The sequence below is a fragment of the Lontra canadensis genome, unplaced genomic scaffold, assembly GCF_010015895.1.
Source record: "Lontra canadensis isolate GAN:19392208 unplaced genomic scaffold, GSC_riverotter_1.0 scaffold5, whole genome shotgun sequence".
NCBI classification, from domain to species: domain Eukaryota; kingdom Metazoa; phylum Chordata; class Mammalia; order Carnivora; family Mustelidae; genus Lontra; species Lontra canadensis.
The window spans coordinates 24,718,092-24,730,564 of NW_022630999.1; the positions used below are offsets into that span (position 1 = coordinate 24,718,092).

Sequence of the window (12,473 nt, forward strand, 5' to 3'; positions counted from 1 at the left end):
CTTTCAGTCTTAGATCAAAAGGCATTCTATGAGACAGTTTAACATTTTATATCATTTGATATTACATTTGCTGGACTTTGGACAAGTCCAGTAAATATAACTATAAATATACAACATACATAACTCCCTCTGGTTCTAAGAGCTTTCAAAAGCTTCACAAAACAAATTTAGCCTTAACTACCCAAAAACACTGAATCAATAAAATCCCATCTCAACTTCACTTAATCACTAAAGATCCAAAGACCAGCTACCAGCTGCTCCCTAACTCTTAAAGCCTTTCATCTACCTCCTTCCCCACAAAACCACAAAAATGTGAAAAATTCAGATGCCCAAATTACCACATGAGCAGACAGGTACAGAGCTGTGGCTAACTTTTTAAAAAATGTATCACACATTAAGAAATATTTTCATATTGTAATCAAGTAATATTTATGTATGTATACAGGCACGCATATATACATATACACACAGACTTAAGCCGAAGTTTCACTAAATGTTTAACCTTATATTATGTGATATATTTTTTCCCTACTACTATTTCATTTATTTTTATGCTAGCCAGACTCAATACATGGATTTTAAAACTGGTCCAGACCCAGTTTGCAAAGCACTAATATAGAAGACAAACCTTCACAATTCTCAGTTTCCAATAAAATAAGGGTCAACTTAACCTTGTTTGTCATGTAGACTTAGCAATCACTGTGATTTAATCCTCCCGGGCTAACCATCTTAAAGCTAAAATGCTACACTGATTCCTTCACATTAAAATAAAATCACACTACCAAATAATTTCACCATGTGCATGTTAACACGTTAACTTTAAGCACAATCTGATGCTGTCTGAAGAGCAGTGAACACAGTTCTGTTTCTCAATCCCTTAAGGCAGCAAGGATTGGCTTCAGGTGGTCAGAACTCCTAAGATGCAATGTTCTTGCACGTCTTTTTCTAATAAATGAGTCTTAGGTTCTCATTCTCTGGCATATGTCCTTATGTCCCCCAAAAGGTTCAGCATACCTTTGTTGGGAAGAAATCTTTACATTAAGTTTTAAGGCTATAAACACACCTAAACTCAGACGGGGATGCAGTAAGAGCCAACACCACCAGTTCTGTTTCTCATATCTATGTTTATTCTTTCTCTGAAGTCATCTGTTAGTTTGGTGATCACAAACCAACAGCTTGTAAGAAAATACATATAAGCCACAAAGGAAGAGAAAAACTTTTACCTAGGGTGGGACAGACTTGAATATGGGCTAGTCCACAAAGGATACCCTCTTCTCTACATCAGATCTGCAAAGTGGCTTTCTATTCTAGCATAGGTCTGGTACTTAAATGTTTGCTTCCTATTTACCTGCAGGGTAATTTGAGCATTTAGCCTTTTCTCGTATGAACAAGAGAGGTGAGATTTTTGGATTTTCACATACAGGTCCACCAAACAACATACCTTATCTGAGGTGAGACCACTACTGATACTAGCAATCAAATTTCTAACTCTTAAGAGGCTATTATTTTGCCTCACTGCACTTTCACATGGGGCAAAATAAAAAATAATAAAAAATTTAAAAAAATTTATTCACAGCTGAATACAAAATGCCCATCCTCTTATTAGGCATTAGGCGTAACTAAAACTATAATCCCCCTAATGTCGGAGGTAAAGTTTCACACCTGTTCTTACCAACGTTGTACCCATGGTGTTACTAAATGTCTCTCGATGCAGTTCTTGTATGCATAAAATGGGCTAACGCTACTTTTTCCTACCTTAAAGGATTCAGGTAAGGGTTAACAGGAAAATGCCAGCCATTTTCTTGACTAAAATTTACTTCATTTAATTAATCTAATCTTACTTTTTTATAAATTTTTTAAAAGATTTTATTTAATAGAGAGTGAGCGAGCTTGCAGAAGTAGGCAGAGAGGCAAGGTGTGAGAGAGGGAAAAAGCAGGCTCCCTGCTGGGGGGACCCTGGATCATGACCTGAGCCAAAGGCAGAAGCTTAACCAACTGAGCCACCTATGAGCCCCATTTGATCCTATTTTAAACTTATTTATTAGACTTCAGGATCATTTCTCTATCTTAATAGCCTCAAAAAGAGGATGAACTAGTCAATTATTTTAGAACTTTATACCAAATAAGCTGTGGAATCTACTATGCTCTCCCTCAGGAGTTTAATAAAAACATTAATTTCACTTCTGGGGTTTGTTCCTTGCCTTTCCCTCTAAAGCATATAAAATACAAACATTAAACATTTTTAAGTAACACAGGAAGGCACTTCATTGTGTCCTAATAAGACACCAAAAAGGGGGTGGGGGGGTAGCCAAGCTAGTAACTGTGGGTGGTAGATATATGGCAAAAGTAGAAAAATATTTTTCTACTTTTCTAAAATATTAATAATAAAACTTTCTCAGAGGAACGCAAAGATTAAATCACCTTAAGGAGAAAAGGGATATCAATGTACTACTCCATCTTAGTAATCATGCTGTCTTCCTAACATGGACAACACTTAGTATTATGATGGTGTTTTCAAACTAATGGTGAGATGTTCTGTGAAATCAATTTCCAGGTTCACAACTATGATTTAAAAGTTAAAAATCAGAATCTAGGGGAACCTGGGTGGCTCAGTGGGTTAAGCCCCTGCCATCAACTCAGGTCATGATCTCAGGGTCCTGGGATCGAGCCCCGCATCGGGCTCTCTGCTCAGCGGGGAGCCTGCTTCCTCCTCTCTCTCTCTGCCTGCCTCTCTGCCTACTTGTGATCTCTGTCTGTCAAATAAATAAATAAATAAAATCTTAAAAAAAAAATCAGAATCTACTTATATGTAACTGCAATGAAACTGTTTCATATATGCATGTATATACACTTCCATATATAAAATACATTTGTAACTATGCTCAAAATTTTGCAAACCATTAATTTATGAAACTGTAACCTTAATAAGAATATAAAGTAGCAACAAAACTACACCCTCTCCGGGCACCTGGCTAATCCAGTCAGTAGAGCATGTGACTGGATCTCAGAATGGTGAGTTCAAGCCCCACACTGGGCATGAAGCCTACATATAAAAAATAAACAAAACCTATGTTCTCTTAAAAAAAAAAAAATCTCAAAATCTAATTTCTCAAGTGTGTCCTCTAAAAATCTGCAACACTCCATGGTGTTTGAAAATGAAGATTCCTAAGGCCTGCCCCAAGACTGAATCATAAGACCCTCCCCTGGTCGGAATGCAGACTTAAATTTTTAGCAAGCATGTTTGCTTTAGGTTTTCCTAAGGTGAAGGTATTTACGTCTCATGTGAATGCTCACCGAAGGGCAATCTCAGCAGAGGAGGATTTCAATCATTCCAGAGGTGAAAGGCTGACTAGTCCCCCCTTGCTTGAGCTTTACGAGAAGAACATTTCATAAATTCTTTAAGACTTGAGTTGAGCAGTAAGATGCAATAGCATCTGTCCTCTTTGCTCCACCCCTTCTACATGCAACATGAAGGTATTTATTATCAGTGACTCATCCTAACCCTTACCTATTTTCAGTATTCTTTAACTACTATCCAAAAAATTCTACAGGAAAAATATTCAAGTATTATGACTTAATTAAAAATAATGTCTGGGGAACCTGGCTGGCTCAGGCAGTGGAGGATGTGACTTGATCTCTGCATTGTGAGCTTGAGCCCCATAATGGGTAAAAAGTTTTCGTAAAAATAAAATCTTTTGGGGAGCCTGGGTAGCTGTCTGTTAAGCATCAGACTCTAGGGTTTCAGCTCAGGTCGTTATCTCATGGTTGTGGGACTGAGCCCATGTTGGTCTCCCCACTCAACAGGAGTTTGCTTGAGATTCTCTCTCCCTCTGCCTCTGCTCCTCCCCACCCCAACTCAGCTTGCTCAGTGAGCACTCTCTCAAAATTTAAAAAACAAAATAATGAATCGATTTTTTAAAAAACCCTTAAAAAATAAAAATAAATATGGGCGCCTGGGTGGCTCAGTGGGTTAAGCCTCTGCCTTCTGCTCAGGTCATGATCTCAGGGTCCTGGGATCAAGCCCCACATCGGGCTCCCTGCTCAACGGGGAGCCTGCTTCCCCCTCTCTCTCTGCCTGCTCTCTTCCTACTTCTGATCTGTCAAATAAATAAATTTTTAAAATCTTTAAAAAAAAAATAGATAAAAATACCTTCTGAGGAAAACCAGATGAAGTGTACCAGAGATCTCTGGTACAAAGTCCTGTGAATCTATAAAATAAAGTTTTAAAACTAGCTACCTTCTTAATTGAGGACTGATGATAGCCAAAATTTTGAGGAGGAAGAATACTGGGGCTTAATAGCCATTTTGTGCAAGGCAAGAGAAAGAGAGAAAGGATCCTCAACCTAATGTGAAGGTGAAACAAATGTAATATAGAGTATTTAATAAGCTAGAATTCAAAAAGTGACATAATTATAGTTATGATAAAAATATTTTCTAGTATTTAGGTTCCACTTTAGGTCTCAATTTTATTGATGATTCTAGATTTGACTAAGTTAAGCTTTTATTCACCCACTGATAAAATTATGGTATTTGCTTAAGATTTCTAGCATTACCAATTATTCCTATACCTAAATAAGTAACACTTCTTGGAGTGAAAACTATTATCAAAATTCCATTTCCACAGGAATACTTCAAACAAAACAAAAAATGTTTACCAACAACTCTTACCTCTTATGCTGAAAGTTTTTTTCTAATGCTGATATATTTAAAAAAATAAAAAAAAATGGTGATGTATTGTTTATCAGCATTCACTTCACAGCAACCTCAATCACCTTATCTCTGACCTAGGATTACAATCTTTTCCTTCCTCTTTACAATAGTTTAATAGTGCACAACTGATTCTCTCTTCTTTCAAATTCTGGTTGCCAAGCTCCAATTGTAAGAGGAAATTCTTCTAAAAATATTTTACAGTAAAAAATAAAGAAACAAAAAACTAAGGTATTGTATCTCAGGCAAGCAAACAGGTCCTGAAGAATCTGACACCCAAAAAATTCAGAAGGGTTAGTTGTGACAGCCCCATTGACGAGACTTCCCTCCAATAAACAAAAATTAAAAGAAAGCTTTCCTTCCCAAAATTATGTTCTCTTAAAGAATCTACAGTAAGCAATATTTATATGCAATTAACCACATGAAAAATAATAATCCAGATTCATTTCAATTCAAGCAGTTGTTTCAGAAATAAGTTCTTCCTTAAATTAACAACAGGTTAAATCTAAAGGAGGGAAAGCTATAAAGCAAACTTATTTTGGTTCACATGCCATCTCTGGAGATTGGTTATTATGTCAAAACTTAATATCAGGACAAGTGAAATTAATAAGCTGCAAATAGAAAATTTTACATAAATAAAAGTGTATATCTAAGCCCCCCAAAATTAAAAATTCAAGCCCCTATACACACTTCTGGGCATTTATAATCAAAAACACATTCTCCAAGAGATATTTGGACACCCATGTTCACAGCAGCATTTTTCACAATACCTAAAAAGTGGAAACCAAGCCACCCATCAACAGATAAATGGATAAATAAAATGTGGTTATGTACATACAATGAAATATTACTCTGCCTTAAAATGGAAATCCTGTCACATGTTACACATGGATGAGCCTTGAGAACATTATGCTAAGTGCAGTAAGCCAGAAACAAAAAGACTGTATGATTCCACTTATATAACATAACTGAAGTAATCAAAATCAGAGAAGAATTTGGTGGTTGTCAGGGACTAAGAGAAAGGGGAAAGGAGAGTTCTTTAATGGGTCTAGAGTTTTAGTTTTACAAGATTAAGAAGTTCTGGAGATCTGTTTTACAATGTGAATGTACTTAACACTAGTTACTGAACTATACACTTAAAAATGCTTAAGATGGGGGGTGCCCTGGGGCACCTGGGTGGCTCAGCTGGTTAAGCGGTCTGTCTTTGGCTAGGGTCATGATCCTGGAGTCCCAGGGCTGAGCCCCTTGCTGGGCTCTGCACTCTGCAGGGAGCCTGCTTCTCCCTCTGCCCCTCCCCACTCATGTTCTCTTTCTCTCTCAAATAAACAAATAAAATCTTAAAAAAAAAAAAAAAAAAAGATGGGGGGGGTGCCTGGGTGGCGCAGTTGGTTAAGCAGCCCACTCTTGAAGTCAGCTCAGCTCATGATCTCTGGGACCCATGATGGGAGCCCTACATCAGGCTCCAAGTTCAGCAGAGTCTACTTAAGTTTCTCTCCCACTGCCCCTTCCCCTGCACGCCCTCCCTCTTTAAAATAAATAAATCTTTTAAAAAATGGTTAAGGGGCTGCCTGGGTGGCTCAGTGGGTTAAGCCTCTGCCTTCAGCTCAGGTCATGATCTCAGGGTCCTGGGATCGAGTCCCACATCAGGCTCTCTGCTAGGCAGGGAGCCTGCTTCCTCCTCTCTCTCTCTCTACTTGTGATCTCTCTCTGTCAAATAAATAAAATCTTTAAAAAAAAAAAAAAAGTGGTTAAGATGGGAGGGGTGCTTCCTGGATGGCTTTGTCAGTTAAGCATCCAACTACTGATGTGTGCTCAGCAGGGTATCGGCTAGAGATTCTCTGTCCCCCCACCCCACCTCTCCCTCTGGTCTCTCTCTAAAATAAGTCTTTTTTAAAAAATGGTTAAGATGACACATAGTAGGTGTTTTTTACTTTTTTTTTATTTCAATTGTGTATCTACCTAACATAGAGGGGAAAGTCTGATGATAAGCAGTTTATTTTCATGATAGTAAAGGAATGATTAGTACAAGGGATATAACAGTAACTACACTGAGGAGAAACAGGACAACAACGTGACCTGAGGGAGAATCTAAGTGAACATCAACAATGAGGGTAGATGTGGAACCCGGATAATACCACATCACCTGTATAACCTGATCCTCTGATGAGCAATTATCAGAGACCTAAACTGAGGAACAATCCCTATTCCATATATTCTATGGCAACTGAATGTAATACATGATCATTTACTGGAGGAAGAAAAAAACTTTAAAGGACATTATTGGAAAAACTAACAAAATAATGAAATATGGGCTGCAAATTAGGTAAAAGTATTCTGTTTCTTTCATTTAAAAACTATACTTATCTTAAGAAATAAATGCACAAGTATTAAGGGGTAAAAGAGAATGCTGTATGCTACCCACTCTCAAAATAGTTCAAGAAAAAAAAATACATTGAAAGAATAAAGCAAACATGACAAAATGCTAAAAATTAGTGAATCTAGATAAAGCTTATTTTATTACAGGGTGCCTGGGTGGCTCAGTCAGTTAAGCATCCACCTTGGCTCAGGTCAAGATTCCAGGGTCCTTGGGATCAAGCCTCACATCAGGCTCCCTGCTCAGCCGGGAGTCTGCTTCTTCCTCTCCCTGCCACTCTGCCTACCTGTGCTTTCTCTATCAAATAAATAAAATCTTTAAAAATAATAATAATAAAGCTTAAGAGTTTTCTGCTGTGTGAAATTTCAAAATAAAGAGGTTTTCAGTATTAGTTTTGTGGGTTTTTTTTTTTTTGGTTTTCAATTAATTTTAAAAAATATAATCTTAAATTTAGTTCACCTCAGCTCCACCGAAACATTTTAAGCAAAGAATGTTTATAAAAAAAGAAAATTTGGGGGCACCTGGCTGACTCAGTGAGTAGAGCACAGGCCTCGATCTCAGGGTCATGAGTTCAAGCCCCACACTGGGTGTGAAGCCTACTTAAAATAAGAAATTGAAAAAAAAAATGTTCTACTTAAGCAGAAATGCCAGCAAACACACCTCAAGTACCACTAGGCACAAAATCTATATTCAGACACAACTATGTTAATTATTCAGAGGGTATAAAACTAAGTCCCAGCCCTAGAAGCCAACTTAATAGGCAAGACCAAAATGTAACACTCGTTGCCAAAAGAGACTACAGACTTTAGAGGGAAAGGAATCACTGTGGATCAGCGATCAGGCAGAGCTTCACAAGGAAGGACCACACCTAGAAGGGCACAGGTAGATTGACTGAAAAAGCAAAACAGGGAGTGGTAAAGGGTGGTTCTACATTTCTGAATGTTAATAACCAACTTTCTGGTTTAAAAAAGTAGTTTAATAAAGTGAAACACGGAGTAGGTGTGGTAAAAAACAGCTGATGACCAGATGCATTAGGAATCACCAGTCAGTAACCTGATTCCCCCCTCCAGGAGGCAGGTAAGAATTCAGAGGCTTAAGCAATAAAATAAAGATCATCCATCTGGCAGAAAGAGAAGGCATGTTGGAGAGGGTGTTTGTTACGAGGGAGGGCACTGCTAATGAGGGTTTATGAAAAGTGTGGTGAATGGAAAACACTACTCTCTTAAAAGGAGACCAATGAAGGCTTCTGATTATACAATGATGGAATTAAATGTGTCTCAATCACTTTGTTAAAAACAAGCTCAGCTACGCTGGCCTGGTCCTATCATTTAGTAAGTGCAAAGAAAAGCACAAAATTATCTTCCTTTTGCAAACTTTGAAATGTGTCATTCTCAAAGGTGAGTCCTTGTCAATGTTTTAAAAGCATATGGGAAGCAGAGACACTCTAACGACTAAATTTCTCTGAGACTTTTTCTTTAGGACAAAGCCCGTAACTTCTTCACAAGCCATCTGCCCCAAGGGGTTAGTGGGTAGAAAGATTAAGAAACATTCTATACCATACATTATGCAAGCATCTCCTAGTTATCTCATTCCCCAGTAAAATATAAACGTTATCCTTCTTTATTAAAAGGGTAAAGTTATACCTCACAGATATTACCTGAAGCTTCCACAAATCATTTCAAGGTATTTTAAAGATAGATTATACTGCAATGCAACAGGACTCAGGTTCAGCGGCCAAACAAATGACATTAATTAATTCTGCCACTTAGGAGCTACTTCTTCAAAGTCTTAAGAGTTAATACATACAGCACTTACTGTGCGCCAGGAACTATTTTAGTACATACTTATTCACATTAAATCATTTAATGACCACAACCCTTTTAGTTAAGTATCTGTACTATCCCCATTTTATAGAGAGGGTAAGTGACCTTCCCAACAGCACATAGCTAGTAAGCAGCAGGGCCAGGGTTGAACCCAAGCAGTTAACACAGATGCCAGGTTCTCTGCTGTTGCTGCTGCTCCTGCTGCTACTATTGCCTCCCTTCATTTCATCAAGTGACTCAATCCCTCTCCTCCACCTCCACTTCCCCACTAAGGGAGTGCAGGAGCTGACAGGTCCACATGCTCTTTCTCCCATGGAGACAGACAGGCTTCAGAACTTAGAATTTTTCTGGTTTTTGAGATAATAAGCAGCCTATCATCAAACACATTAATGCTTCAACAATGAAATGAAAAAACATTCATACTAAATGGGATATATAGATATAAGAGTCTCACAGAAATTCAGTCAGGTTAGGTTTCCCCACCAAAAAAGTTATAAAAAATTCAGTTTTCAGAGCTTTTTGGACATTGGAATTGAAGTTAAGTAAATTCAAAGAATTGTCATCTACATTAATTAAGAATATATATCAACAGGGGCACCTGGGTAGCTCAGTCTATTAAGCACCAAGTCTTGGTTTCAGCTTGGGTCTTGCTCTCAGGGCCCAAAGATCAAGCTGCACCCCAGGGCAAAGTCTGCTTCAGAATCTCTGCCTCTCTCTCCCCCTCTGCTCCTCCCCCACTCACAGGCACTTATGAACTCTAAATTTTAAAAATCTTTAAAGGAAAAAAAAAAAAATGCATAATTGCTCATCTTAGGGCCCAGTACACAGTAAGTAGGCACAATATATGGTAATTATCAAAGTTAAAGTGTATTCGATTTTATTAACTGTGACTATGGATGATGTTTTTAATTAAAAACTCCCAAGCACTGTAAGAGCAATTTGCAGGAACTATGGGTACCCAAATGTGCAAGAAGGTAGGGAGGATAACTTTATCAAGATAAAAACAAAATATGCGGGGCGCCAGGGTGGCTCAATGGGTTAAGCCTCTGCCTTCGGCTCAGGTCATGATCTCAGGGTCCTGGGATCAAGCCCCGTATCCGGCTCTCCGCTCATCGGGGAGCCTGCTTCCCTCTCTCTCTGTCAAATAAATAAAAAACCTTAAAAAAAAAAATGCACCAATTATGACCCAAAATACCAAGAAATATCTTTTAAAAGTAACTGATGGGGGGATGCCTGGGTGGCTCAGTCAACGGTTAAGCAGCTGCCTATGGCTCAGGTCATGATCCCACAGTCCTGGTTCAAGTCCCACACTGGGCTCCTTGCTCAGCAGGGAGCCTGCTTCTCCCTCTCCCTCTGCCTGCCTGCCCCACCCACAGCCTCTGTCGCTCTGTCTCTCTTTCTGACAAATGAATAAATAAAATCTTTAAAAAAAAAAAAAACTGATGGGGGAGTAAGGCTGCATAAATGTTTTAAAATAACATCTTTTTTTTTTTTTAAAGATTTTATTTATTTATTTGACAGAGATCACAAGTAGGCAGAGAGGCAGGCAGAGAGGAGGAAGCTGGCTCCCTGCTGAGCAGAGAGCCCGATGCGGGGCTCCATCCCAAGACCCTGAGATCATGACCTGAGCTGAAGGCAGAGGCTTAACCCTCTGAGCCACCCAGGCACCCCAAGATAACATCTTTTTAACCATAAAAATTTACCCCATCTTTTTAGTCTATCTAATCCTCTTTTATAACATCATGGATAGCTTTTGGGGGAGGGCAAGGGGTTAAACACTAATAATTTAGAGTTTAAGCTCCCAATCATGTACGTTCAAACAGTCCTCTAAAAACTTACCTGGATAACTAGGTTTAGAAATTAAAAAGTGGAGACAACCATAGATAGAGACAATATTTATACTTCAATCTTTTGAAAAGTACAAATAGTAATAACATCTGTATGGTATTCAAATTATTATTCCTTACTAGTAAATTCTTTTTAAAAAATAAACATCCAAAAAATTGTAATTGCCACAACATGGCAAAATATTTTTAAGAGCACACAAATCTAGACCTCACTTTTGTATATCACTTAGAGAAATATAGTTGACATTTTCCTAAGAAAATGAACACTGATATAAAAGGATCTAATTATTAATGTAAACAACTCATCAGTTTGCAAATTCTTCAACAGAATTCCCTTGGTCCTGGCTCCAAGATACCAAAAAGCAGTTTCACATTTTTTATGTTTCCATTATGAATTCTAAGTACTTTTAATATTTCTTTTATATTATGTTTAATGGAGCCCACCACACAGGGGCCTAAATGATTTCTCAACAGACTTTTTAAAGAAAATTTAATCAATTTATTTCTCTATTCCAAAACAGTCTGTTCAACAACTTACAGTTTTAATCTTTAAAATTATTTTCCAACTCAGCCACCCAGCACTTAACAAATGCTGACCTTGTGCTCAGCGAGCTTCAAATCGGACATTTTGTGATTCCTTTCTCAACCAGTGGACTCCACGATTGCCAGAGCCAGGCCAACCAAGGCAAAACATCCCAAAACCATGTATAAATTAGAAACCCCATTTCCAAAAATGCCCAAAGTGTTCACTAAATTAAACTGAAGGGCAATCATATTTTAAAAGCAAGCAGCTATTGCCTGGTTGAGAGAGGAACAAAGAGTTGTATCATTTCTACCTACCAAGGTAACACGCTCCACCAAAATCACAAGCTAAATGGTAATGGTAAAAATAAAGAAGTATATTAGAACAGGACTGTTTTCAAATCATAAGACAACTGCATATTGTTCAAAAAGGGCATCTTTATCTACTAATATCTTGTATTTTAATGTAAAATAATGTAAACATAAATCATGCATTTTAATATAAACATAAAATATGTAATTTTAGGCAATTTACTAATCTCTCTGAGCCTCAGTGTCTTTATCTGTGCAATGGGATTAGTGGAATTTACTTTATTGGAGTTCCAAGAAAGTAAACTGAAAACAGTGTATTAAAAGTGCCCAGTGCCAAGTTTAAGAGTAGGAACTATATAGTAGCTATTGTTAATTACATTAAAGACTGGCAACCTTCTTAGATGATGGGAAGATGCAGAAAGTGAAAATCAAATATTATTGGAAGAATGAGTTTTAAAAGGCTAAACACCACTATGCTATTGTAAAGACTAAGGTAACTGTTTAAAATTGGCCCAAGGAAAAAAGATGAAAGTTATGAACTACTAAACTCCTAGCAGGCAACCAGATTTCAGAAACCTATTTGCAAGTCTACCATTTCTATAATAAGGATCTGGATCTGCCACCCAAGTGGCCCATCCCCCCACATACTGCTTACTTTTTAATTATATCCCAATCAAAATTAACCAATAACTTCTAAAACAAGTTTAACACATTTATGGTCCTACTATTTTGGCAAAACTACTCCCTAAAAATTACTTCTCTCCAAATATGGTACAAGGATCACCTGCATCAGAATCATCTTGGTTAAAACTGCAAACTGCAGTGGAGATCAGAAATCTTAAGCACATATGTTTAGAGGAACACTCCCCAAAGTATTTAGCAAAATCA

The 12,473-nt window shown here is 37.6% G+C and overlaps 1 protein-coding gene across 11 annotated transcripts in view; it reads right to left on the reverse strand.

Annotated features, from left to right (window-relative positions):
- Positions 1–12,473, reverse strand: part of PWWP2A (PWWP domain containing 2A) — a 36,809-nt gene that overhangs the window by 16,926 nt on the left and 7,410 nt on the right. The window lies entirely within an intron of this gene.